Source organism: Notolepis coatsorum, assembly GCF_963971535.1.
Source record: "Notolepis coatsorum genome assembly, chromosome: 4".
NCBI classification, from domain to species: domain Eukaryota; kingdom Metazoa; phylum Chordata; class Actinopteri; order Aulopiformes; family Paralepididae; genus Notolepis; species Notolepis coatsorum.
Window position 1 is genome coordinate 12218714 of NC_140168.1, and position 12738 is coordinate 12231451.

The 12738-nt window shown below is 51.0% G+C and overlaps 1 pseudogene across 1 annotated transcript in view; it reads right to left on the minus strand.

Annotated features, from left to right (window-relative positions):
- Nucleotides 1–4099: 4099 nt before the first annotated feature.
- The window catches only part of LOC311226407, a 155950-nt pseudogene continuing 147311 nt past the window's right edge, over nucleotides 4100–12738 (minus strand). The window contains exon 14 of the transcript in view: nucleotides 4100–4264. The product of the transcript in view is annotated as an uncharacterized misc_RNA (transcript). The remainder of the gene's footprint in view (nucleotides 4265–12738) is intronic.

Below are 12738 nucleotides of genomic sequence, written 5' to 3' on the forward strand. Positions count from 1 at the left end.
AACACAGGAAGAGAGAGAATGGAGCGTTTTAGGTTGGTTTTAATATATAGGCACCAAGCAGACAGACATGAATGTACAGGAATGTACAACAGGTGCGAGCAGGTGCACTCCTCGCGCAGCACAGGAACGTCCAGGTGGGTGGTGTCTTGGGAGACAGCGTAGCTCGGGAGCGGTGGTCCTGGGCACAGGGAGAACAAAGGTTAGGACAAGGCAGGCAATAGGGAAAGAGCAGCAAGGCTAGTGTGCGTCGTCGTACCTAGGTTGTTAGGATAACACTGCGACGAGGGACGACAGGATCCGTGGGTTGATGTAGGGTTTGCTGATGAGGGAATCCCTCATAGCCGCGCTGATTGATGTCCCTCTGGCAGCGTGGGAATGCTGGGGTCGGATGCTGCCCATATAAGGGTGTGGAAGCAGGAGGGAAGAGGAAGGCTCTCGCCGTGATTATGACAGGACCCCCCCCCCTCTACGGGCGCCTCCTGGCGACCCTCCAGGCCTGCCAGGGTTGGCCCGATGGAAGTCCCGGATGAGGTCAGGACACAGGATCATCTGGCGGGAGATCCAGCTGCGCTCCTCTGGGCCGTAGCCCTCCCAGTCCACCAGGTACTGGAAGCCGCAACCGCGACGACGCACGTCCAGTAACTGCCGGACGGTGTAGGCAGGATGGTCGTCAATGATCAGCGGAGGGTGAGGTTCCGGAGCTGGAGGGGACAGAGGACTGGAGACCACCGGCTTCAACTGGGACACATGGAAAGAGGGATGAATGCGCATATGGGATGGCAGCTTGAGTCTGACAACTGAGGGGTTAATGACAGACAGAATTTCATAGGGACCAACAAAACGGGGGGTGAGTTTCCGGGAAACTGATTTTAGAGGAAGGTCCCGAGACGAGAGCCAAACCATCTGACCTGGTTGATAGTCGGGGGCCGGGGTCTGGTGGCGGTCGGCAAAGCGGCGATTCTGGTCAGCGGAGGGGAGCAGCGCGGCCCTGGTGTCCTCCCATATCCTCCTGCAGCGGTGAAGGTGCGCCTGCACCGAGGGGACTGAGATCTCCTCCTCCTGGGTAGGGAACAGTGGAGGCTGGTAGCCCAGAGAAGACTCGAAGGGAGACTGACCTGTGGCAGCGGAGGACAAGGAGTTGTGGGCGTACTTGATCCATGGCAGGAAGGCGCTCCAGCCAGAGGGGTCCCGGGTCGTGACGCAGCGCAGAGTGGACCCCAGGTCCTGGTTGGGCCGCTCCGACTGGCCATTGGTCTGCGGGTGGTATCCCGAGGAGAGGCTGACCGTGGCCCCCAGGGCTCGGCAGAAGGCCTTCCAGACCTGGGAAATGAACTGAGGCCCTCTGTCGAAGACGATGTCCACCGGGATCCCGTGGAGGCGGAAGACGTGGAGCACCATCAGGTCCACAGTCTCTGAAGCAGAGGGAAGTTTGGGGAGAGCAACAAAGTGAACGGCCTTCGAGAACCGATCGACAATGGTGAGAATGACTGTGTTACCGTGTGAGGGAGGCAGACCGGTGACGAAGTCCAGGGCGACGTGTGACCAGGGCTGGCCAGGAACAGGCAGCGGACGGAGGAGCCCGGGTCGAACAGCCTGCAAACTACCTAACGCCTAGTTTATCACTGGTTAAGCTTAGGCGACTCTTTCGAAGTTGGTTAAGGTTAGAGTTTGGAATCAGGGCAGGCGTTCTATCGCCATGCTCTAAGACAAACTCTAACCTTAACCAACTTCAAAAGAGCGCCTAAGCTTAACCAGTGTAAAAACTTGCGGTCCCACGATTGGGGGCGTACATGTCACATGACCTGGCCAATCAGAGACGCGGAAACACAAACACGTTGGAGAAAGGCTTCAAGCGGCTGGGCGCGCTGGTCCTCTCGGACGACGGACTGGATCTCCCAGGTGGCGGAAGCCACCAAGCAGGAGGAGGGGAGGATGGTGTCAGGGTGTGAGGGGCCCCCTTCGGGGACAAACTGCCGGGAGAGGGCGTCCGGCTTAATGTTCATGGAGCCTGGCCTGTAGGTCAAGGTGAAATTGAACCGGCCAAACAACAGCGCCCAGCGGGGCCTGGCGGGAGTTCAGGCGCTTGGCCGTCTGGATGTAGGCAAGGTTCTTATGGTCCATCCAGACCTGGAAGGGGATCTCTGAACCCTCCAGCCAGTGCCTCCATTCCTCCAAGGCCAGCTTGACTGCCAGGAGCTCCAGGTTCCCAATATCATAGTTGACCTCCGCCGGGGTCAGGCGGCGAGAGAAGAAGGTGCAGGGGTGTAGTCTCTGGTCAAGAGCGGAGCGTTGGGAGAGGACCGCCCCCACCCCGGTACTCGAGGCGTCCACCTCCACCACGAACTGGTGGGAGGTGAAGATGGGCGCAGAGGTGAAGCGCCTACGCAGCTCGGAGAAGGCGGAGTCCACCTTAGCGGACCAGACGAAGGGCATGGAGGGCGAAGTGAGTTGGGTGAGGGGTGCAGCGCCCCGGCTGTAGTCCCTGATGAAACGCTGATAGAAGTTAGCAAATTCCAGGAAGCGTTGGAGCTGCTTGACGTTCGTGGGTCTGGGCCAGTCCGACACTGCCTTGATTTTCTCGGGGTCCGCCCGGATCTGGCCGCCCTCTATTATGTAGCCGAGGAACCCGATGGATGAGACGTGGAACTCACACTTCTCCGCCTTGACGAACAACTTGTTCTCCAGCAGGCGTTGGAGGACCCGGCGGACATGCTGGACCTGCTCTTCCATAAAAAATCAGAATGTCATCCAAATAAACAAAAACAGAGCGGTTAAGGACATCACGGAGAACGTCATTGACAAGGGCCTGGAAGACAGCAGGGGCGTTGGTCAGCCCAAAGGGCATTACCTTGTACTCGAAGTGACCGAGCGGTGTCTTAAAGGCTGACTTCCATTTGTCCCCCTCCCGGACACGGACGAGGTGATAGGCATTCCTGAGATCCAGCTTCGTAAAAATGGTGGCACCTTGCAGGGGTTCAAAAGCAGAGTTAATTAACGGCAGGGGGTACTTGTTCTTGACCGTGATGTTGTTGAGACCACGGTAGTCAATACAGGGGCGAAGGGAGCCATCCTTCTTGGAAACGAAAAAGAAACCAGCGCCGACAGGAGAGGAGGAGGGGGTGATAATGCCTGAGGGCAGGGACTCGTGGACGTATTTCTCTATGGACTCCCTCTCCGGGCGCGAGAGATTGAACAGGCGACTAGCGGGGAGCGGGGCTCCCGGGAGTAGGTCAATGGCACAGTCGTACAGGCGATGGGGTGGCAAGGAGAGAGCATGCTGTTTACTAAAAACAGCCTCTAGATCATGATAAATTGGAGGGATAGTGGAAAGGTCAATGGGTTCGTTGGGAACGTGAGAACTAGCAACCTCCAGTGGTGGCCGAGCAGACTGTAGGTAGGTAGCGTGACAGTGAGCGCTCCAGCTCACGACCAAACAAGTTTGCCAGTTTATCACTGGGTTGGGTAACTTCAACCAGGGAATGCCGAGTACAATAGGATTATGGGGGGAACTAGTGACGTGAAAACAAATAACCTTGTTGTGATTCCCCGAGAGCAGCAGGCGGAGTGGCCTGGTGTGGCGAGTTATCCGTGAGAGTAGCCTCCCATTTAGACCGTGGGCATCGCGGGGGATAGGCAACGTGTCGGTAGCAATGCGGAAGCTGGACACGACGCCAGCATCAATGAGGTTTTCATCAGCGCCTGAATCAACCAGCGCGGACAGGGGAAGCGACTGGCCATTCCAACACAGGGTGGCACTGAATTGCATATTGGGGCCGGAGCTGGGGACATACTTTAGGCTCGAACATGCGTCCAGCATTACTGTCGAGCCCCGCCGTTTGGGCGAAGCGGACATGAATCGAGGAAGTGACCAAGCTGACCGCAGTAAATACACGCCCCCGTCTTGAGCCTGTGGAGGCATTCGTTGGGATGAAGGTGAGACCGGTCAAGTTCCATTGGCTCAGAGGGGTTGTGCTCGGCGCGAGCAGCACACCTGGGGGGGGGGGGGGGGCGAGATTAATTGGACAATGGAGGGCGGGTGCCGCTAGCCTTTTCACGGCGGCACTCGCGAAGACACATGTCCAGTTCTCTGGCTAAATCATTATAGCTCGTCCAGGGAGTTCGGTCTTTCTTTGGACGCCAACTCGTCTTTAAGAACGTCGCTGAGGCCTTGACAGAATGCCCCTCTTAACGGAATGTCATTCCACCCGGAGCCCGCTGCTAGGATACGGAATTCAATGGAATATTCGCTCAGGCTGCGGTTTCCCTGGCGGATGGCGAACAAGCCAGCAGAACTATCCGAGCCCCCGGGAGGGTGGTCGAAGACCTTTTGCATGTCTGCGATGTATGCGGGGAACGAATTGCAGAGGGAAGACTGACTGAAGTGGAGAGCTGTTGCCCATTCTAACGCAGGACCCTTGAGCAGACCCGACAGCTAAGCGATTTTAGATGTATCACTTTGGAAGGTGCGGCTGTTGTCCGAATACTAGTGAACATTGAAAAATAAAGGCACGACATTTAGAGACGTCCCCGTCGTAGCGTTCTGGTGCGGGGACATGGGGCTCTCTGTACGGGGGCGTGACAGGTGGGGTAGGCTGGGCTGTGATGTATGCATCAAAACGGTTACATTGTTCGTCTCGCTCCCCAGAGCTGAGCGTGAGAGCGCGGAGTTGGGCAGTGGTCTCCTCTAGTGAGCGAGAGTGTTGGTTTACCAGAGTGGCGTGTCCGTTGATGATGGTCCAGAACTCTCTCAATTCTCCGGCATCCTGTGGTGCTGGACTCGTCATTTGGTCGCAGTGTTCTGTTAGGGCAGCAGTGGCGGAGCCCAATAGCAGAACACAGGAAGAGAGAGAATGGAGCGTTTTAGGTTGGTTTTAATATATAGGCACCAAGCAGACAGACATGAATGTACAGGAATGTACAACAGGTGCGAGCAGGTGCACTCCTCGCGCAGCACAGGAACGTCCAGGTGGGTGGTGTCTTGGGAGACAGCGTAGCTCGGGAGCGGTGGTCCTGGGCACAGGGAGAAAAAAGGTTAGGACAAGGCAGGCAATAGGGAAAGAGCAGCAAGGCTAGTGTGCGTTGTCGTACCTAGGTTGTTGTACCTGACTCCCACTGCCATGCCTCCCACCCATAAAGCAGGCAACTCCTTGGATCTCATATTTTCCCGTAACTCCAGCATCATTAACACCACGGTAACTCCCCTACATGTATCTGACCATTCCTTCATATCCTTCTCACTAACTCTCATGCTTAACCGAAAGGTCTTCACCACAACTCAAACAGTCTCACTCAGACGCAACCTGCCCTCCCTATCCCCCTCCACCCTCTCCTCTGACATACTATCCGCTCTACCTTTGAGTGACACCTTCTCTGCTCTCTCCACAGAGATGGCAACCTCCACCCTCCTTTCAGCCCTTGCAACCTCCTTCAACAAGCTCTGTCCCCTCGTTGAGAAACCTGCCCGCCGTTCCCCACCCAGTCCATGGCTGACAGATCCAGTGAGAGAACAAAGACAGGTCCTGAGAGCAGCTGAAAGGAAGTATAGAAAGTCACGCCTCACTGCTGACATCGACACATATCACAACCTCTTGTTAACATTCTCCAAAACCATCACTAATGCCAAAGCTTCTTTCTTCCACCATAGGATCGAGGCCTCTGCCAAGAATCTTCGCAAACTGCATGCTACCATGTCCTCCCTCCTCACTCCCCCCCCACCCCCCCCTCCCTCATCTTTCTCTGCCGAAGACTTTGCGATCTTCTTTGAGGAAAAAGTGGAGAACATCCGCAGCTCCTTCTCCCAACCCCCACCCATTCCAAATGCTGAATCGAGAACCTCATCCTTCGCTCTGTCATCTTTCTCTCCCATTACAGAAGCAGAGACCCTGACACTGGTAACGTCGAACCGTCCGACTACATGCCAGCTGGACCAGCTACCCTCCCCACTCCTCCAGACCATAGCACCAGACATCCTCCCATTCCTAACTGCAACCATCAACTCCTCACTCAACTCGGGGGTGGTCCCCACCTCCCTAAAACAAGCCAGAGTCACGCCGCTCATAAAAAAACCAACCCTGAACCCTACCGTCATAGGCAACTACCGTCCTGTCTCTCTTCTCTCCTTCCTTTCTAAAACACTTGAACGTGCTGTATCCAACCAACTTACTGCTTATCTCTTACAGAATGACCTCCTAGACCCTAATCAGTCAGGCTTCAGGACTGGTCACTCCACAGAGACAGCCCTCATTGCGGTCACAGAGGCACTTCACTTAGCAAAAGCGAAAGGCCTCTCCTCTGTCCTGATTCTCCTAGATCTATCTGCAGCCTTCGACACAGTCAACCACCAGATCCTCCTTGCGGCCCTCGCAGGAATGGGAGTGGCTGGCTCTGCGCTGACATGGCTGTCATCATACCTCAATGACCGCTCCTACCAAGTGTCATGGAGAGGGACCCTGTCGGCCACCCGCCCCCTGCGGACGGGTGTCCCCCAGGGCTCGGTTTTAGGACCCCTTCTCTTCTCCCTCTACACTAAATCACTGGGTAACATTATCACGTCTCATGGCTTCTCCTACCATTGTTATGCTGACGATACTCAACTCTTCCTCTCCTTCCCTCCCTCAGATATCCACGTCTCTGAGCGGATCTCGGCCTGTCTGTCCGACATCTCCGCCTGGATGACGTCCAACCACCTCAAACTGAACCTAAGCAAAACAGAATTGCTCCACCTTCCGGCCAAATCCTCCCCCCTAACCGACCTTTCAATCACAGTCGAGAATGCAGCTGTGACTGCGTCCCCGACCGCCAAGAACCTTGGTGTTGTCCTCGACGACCAGTTGAACTTCTCTGCTCACATCGCAGCGACGACCAGAACCTGCCGATTCCTCCTGAGCAACGTCAGAAGGATCCGCCCCTTCCTGACAAAAGAAGCCACCCAACTCCTCGTCCAATCAACAGTCATCTCCCGCCTCGACTACTGCAATGCACTGCTCGCTGGCCTCCCGGCCACTGCCACTAAGCCTCTTCAACTCATTCAGAACGCAGCGGCCCGCCTGATCTCAAACCTACCGAAGTCGGCCCATGTCACCCCACTTCTTAGGGACCTGCACTGGCTCCCCATTGCTGCACGAATCCGCTTCAAGGCCCTCGACCTAGCATACCGTGCGGCAAAGGGAACCGCTCCCGCCTACCTCCGGTCAATGGTCTCTAACTACACACCCTCAAGACCCCTACGCTCTGCATCTTCTGGCCGCCTCAGACCTACTCCTATCCAAGCTCCGGGAGGGTCATCAAAGAGAAGTCGCCTATTCTCAGTCCTTGCCCCACAATGGTGGAATGAACTACCCACCCCAGTTAGGACAGCCGAATCACGTCCAATCTTTCGCCGTCGACTAAAGACGCACTTCTTCAACCATTATCTGAATTTAAAAAAAAAACAATAAAAAAAAAAATCTAACCCTAACTAACCGTACTGTCATGCACTTGTCCTAATAAACTAACCTACACTGTAGCACTCAACACTTTGATGAACATTGTTGCTCAGCTGATAGAGCTAAATGACTAAATGTAAAATGTAAATGTAAATGTTGTTAGGATAACACTGAGACGAGGGACGACAGGATCCGTGGGTTGATGTAGGGTTTGCTGATGAGGGAATCCCTCATAGCCGTGCTGATTGATGTCCCTCTGGCAGCGTGGGAATGCTGGGGTCGGATGCTGCCCATATAAGGGTGTGGAAGCAGGAGGGAAGAGGAAGGCTCTCGCCGTGATTATGACACACCATACACGCACACCACCCACGCACGCACGCACGCACGCACGCACGCACGCACGCACGCACGCACGCACGCACGCACGCACACACACACACACACACACACACACACACACACACACACACACACACACACACACACACACACACACACAGCGCATTGATTAAAGTGATAAGGTCACATGGTGACATTTCATCATCATGGAGACCGAAACATGCAGCGAGAGACATGTCAGCTTAACAGCTGAGATACAGTATAGGTCTCAATTGGATCTTGACCTACGGAGGGTTTTTATTTCTTTATTTCTTTACCGCTGATCACAGGTCAGTCTGATTTAATGAACCGCTCTTTGTGGTGAGGCTGTGGGTCAGACAGCCACTCAACCAGCTGTTTAGGCTTTAGGTTCATTAAGCTGCCTCTGATTGGTCTCTTCGTACATCACTCACTTGCAGATCAAAGGCCTTTCTAACAGCGGAGGAGTGCAAGAATGTGACAATTTGACCATGTGACCGCGGCAGCGCGAGAGAGCGGCAATGCGGAAATAGGCTGTCTATTGCCATTCTCTAAGACAAACGCTAACCTTAACCAGCTCCTTAACAGCGCCTAAACTTAACCGTTCTAACCTTAACCAACTCCGAAACAATGCCTAACCTTAACCTTAACCTTAACCATGCCTAACCTTAACCTTAACCATAGAAAGAATATTGCCATTCTCTAAGACAAACTCTAACCTTAACCAGCTCCTTAACAGTGCCTAAACTTAACCGTTCTAACCTTAACCAACTCCGAAACAATGCCTAACCTTAACCTTAACCTTAACCATGCCTAACCTTAACCTTAACCATAGAAAGAATATTGCCATTCTCTAAGACAAACTCTAACCTTAACCAGCTCCTTAACAGTGCCTAAACTTAACCGTTCTAACCTTAACCAACTCCGAAACAATGCCTAACCTTAACCAGTGGTGCAGTGCTGGGCAACCGCGGTCAAACGGCGTTTGGGCTTCGAAGTGCGCGCATACTATTATTATGCAAAGTCTAGGTGATAAGTGCCTAGACTTTGCATAATAATAGGATACCGTTTGGCCTCTGCCCATATTACGACTGCACCCCTGACCTTAACCTTAACCTTAACCTTAACCATGCCTAACCTTAACCGGCGAAAGAATACACGTTAAAATTTTTTTTTGATGGGATTCGAACTTGTCAACAACGGACCGCAGGACCGCAGGACCGCTGCGCTGCCAGGTGAGCTGAGCTTCGAATGAAAATCATGGCGGATTAGGGCGGTTACATAATGCCGCAAGCTCTGCTGCTTCACTCTGCGGTTGCCGCGCCTGCCGCGGGGCGTGTCGCAGCCAATCAGGGAAAACGCGGAAGCAACGGCAGCACTGCTCCGCTGTTAATAAGCAATAGGCGGGGGGGATGTGTAGCTTAGAGAGGGAGAGATCTAGAAGTTCAAGTTTCTTCACTAGTTGTCATACAAAAATACAGTATACTTTTATATGAAATGCTTTTTTCTGTTTTGCTCATGAGAGTGTGCTAGATGAAAATAGATAAGTATGAAATAGAAAGTCAAAAGTACGAAACCAAGTGTAAACAAAAGTGTTCAATATACATAATAGTAGACTTTTTTTTGTAACTGGATGAGGTACAACTTAGAAGTAGCCTAAAGGGCAAGCGTTAGAATAAGCGAGATGATGTGGAAATGTGTTTGTTATATAAATGTTTTCTTTTTAGAAGGCAGAAGTTAAGGGAATTGATGAATGGGTGAACACGGTACAACAATTTACATTTGACATTTTTGTCATTTGGCTGACCATTTTGGCTGTCGTTCGAGACCGCGTTCTTGCTGGCCGTCACCTCCGCTGAACGCGTGGGTGTGCTTTGTGCTCTCTCGGTACGTCCAGAGTGCCTGTCTTTCGTCCGATTGCGGTGCCACTCTGCGGCCTAATCCTGCCTTCGTGCCTGTAAATATCCGGAGTTCTTCCGCTCCAGGGATATTGTGGTTCAGGCGTTTCATCCGCCTCCTCACGGTAGTGCTTTGGGAATTACCTCAGCCGTACTCAGGACCTCGGGGTCACCGTTCAGCTTTTTGTCTGTCACGGTGGTTCTCAGGCCGGTAAGGCACTATCGAACAACGCCTGTCCCATTGGTTGTGCGAGGGCATTGCCCTCTGCTACACGTTGGCTGGGCAGGATCCCCCTGGGGGCGTCAGGGCGCACTCCACTCGTGGGGTGGCTGCCTCTGCCGCTCTCCTGGGTGGGGCATCGGTGGAGGACATCTGTGCTGCAGCTTCATGGTCCTCCCCGGGCCCCTTTGTAAGGTTTTACCTCATGGACATGACCGGGGGTTCTGTCTCCCAGGCGGTTCTGGGGTCTGTGGCCTTTCCTGCTTCCCGTCCTTTGGTAGGGTAGCAGGAGTGTGTGGGTATGGCCCACAGTGTGTTAGGTCACATGTGGTTCCGCCTGTGCTGTGTGTTCTAGTTCCCTCTTGCTCGCACTCAGGTGGAGTTGACTGCGCCCCCCCTTCATTAGGAAGGATGGGGTGACAGGGCTCCCCGAACCCCTTGATGTGGGCTTACGGATCCTCAGGGGGTACATCTGTCGGGTCTCGCGTCCGCTCTAACCCATATCTCAATAGGCTTAAGAGCGGGACGCGATAAGCCAGATACGAAATATAACGATAGGTTATGTATATAACCTAGTTATATGAGTATTGGCTGAGCGTCCCGCTCTTAAGCGGCCCTGAGTTCCCTTTTGAGGGATCTTTTACTGGAACGGGATTTTGGCGAGGAAGGGTGTGTTGGTGACCATGGCCATGGTCTTATAGGCTACGCCTCCATAGAGGCGGGACCCGGTCAGGTGTGGGTGTACAAGTTGTTTTCGTGGTGGAGTACAGTAGGTACAGGAGATAAGGGGTATCTCAATAGGCTTAAGAGGGGGACGCTCAGCCAATACTCATATAACTAGGTTATATACATAACCTATCGTTTGTTGCATTAATGGGATTATAAAGCAACAAAAAGAAGAAAATTTGACTTTTTATTGCTGTTTTTACCTGTTATAACAAAGGAAAACCTCAAACTCTTATGAAGAGGAGAAAAAATACTGGCTGTGTAGACCTATTTTTAAATAAAACACAGAAGAGGAGACAAAACACTGGTGTCTGTAGACCCACTTTGAAATAAAATCCTGAACTATTCAGGTATATTTGAGTCCTTCCCTTATATGTGGAACATTTATAAAATAAAACGTAGTCCACTTTGAAAAAAGACTACCATATGTAGACCTACTTTGAAATAAAACACAAAAAAGGAGAAAAAACACTGGCATCTGTAGACCTACTTTGAAATAAAACCCTGAACTATGCAGCTATATTAGAGTCCTTCCCTTATTTGTGGAAAATCTATAAAATAAAAATAAAAAATTTTATGCACATATCAGGCATACAGGTAAGCCTGCATTGTTAGTCGTGAAAGCAAATGAATCTGTCCACGCTGAATTAAACCCTCTATTTTCCTCAGATTTACTTTTTTTTTTTTTTTTTTATCCATGGTTATCTTACTGGGGGGTCGGAAACTCAAGATTAGCCACTTGCAGACGGCAGGGAGAGGCGCGGGGTGTGACGTACTGTATATTTTAGTTGATGAAATATTTTTGTTGACTAAATATCTTGATATAGTTGATGACATTTTTTTTCATTTCAGTGTCACAGTATGACACCGATCTCCAAAATAAAATAACATTTTGATTTAAAAAAAGTTTAAAATTTTAATTTTTTTGGGCCAGGGAGCCGCAGCTGATTGGCTAAAGAGCCGCATGCGGCCTCGGAGCCGCAGGTTGCCGACCCCTGGCCTAACTGGAGAGACTGGGAATCAACCTTCCTTGGACTGCATATATATATATATATATATAGCAGCAGCGCTTTACAACTCGCCTCACATTCACCCATTCACTCACACATTCACACGTCAGGAGCAGTTAGGTGTTTCAAGTGTCCTGCTCGAGAACACTTCGACGCGCGGCTGGGAGGGCCGCGGAAACTAACCGGGAACCTTCAGATTACCAAACGACCATGATTCTACCTCCTGAGTTTTCCATTTCTATTTAGCTGTACGCTTTTATCCAAAGCGACCTACAAATTGTGTGCAACAAGTCAAGAGGAGGGGTCAATGGCATCGTTCGCCTAGCAATGCAGAGCTTGAGTGCTACACTTGAGTGCATAGTAGTATAGACATATTTAGCATAGTTTATGTTTATGTTTATTTAGGATCCCCATTAGCTTTTGCACTTGACAAAAGCTATTGTTCCTGGGGTCCGGCACTTACAACAATACAACAATACATTACATCATTATCAACATAAATTACATCATCAATCACATCATTATCAACATCATTAACAATCTCATCCTCAGTTAAGGATGATATTGTACAAGATACTTATTAGTATAAAGTATTAGGAAGTGAAATGTCGGGGTCAATGGGGAGGATTCAGCCAGCAAGTGAAGTAGCTCTATTTTGCTCAGGTTCAGTTTGAGGTGGTTGGTCGTCATACAGATGGAAATATTGAGTTGATGGTAGCCGTCAGGAAGTGAAGGATGTCTGCTGTGATGGTTTTTTTTATTGATTGAAAACCTTTATTTATCCCCGAGGGGAGATTCAGATGTCCATCACAGCATAACAGCAATTTAAAAACAGTTAATGGAAACAGTTAATACATAACATACACTTATTTAGTACGTGGTAAAAACAAGATAGACAAATACATAGGGCTAAAAAGAGCTAAAATAGGGCTAAAATAGAGCTAGTTGTCATACAAAAATACGGAATATTTTTATATTTTTTTCTGTTTTGCTCCTGAGAGTGTGGTAGATAAAAATAGATAAGTATAAAATAGAAAGTCAAAAGTATGTAAACAAGTGTAAACAAAAGTGTTCAATATACATAATACAATGCAGAGTAGTGG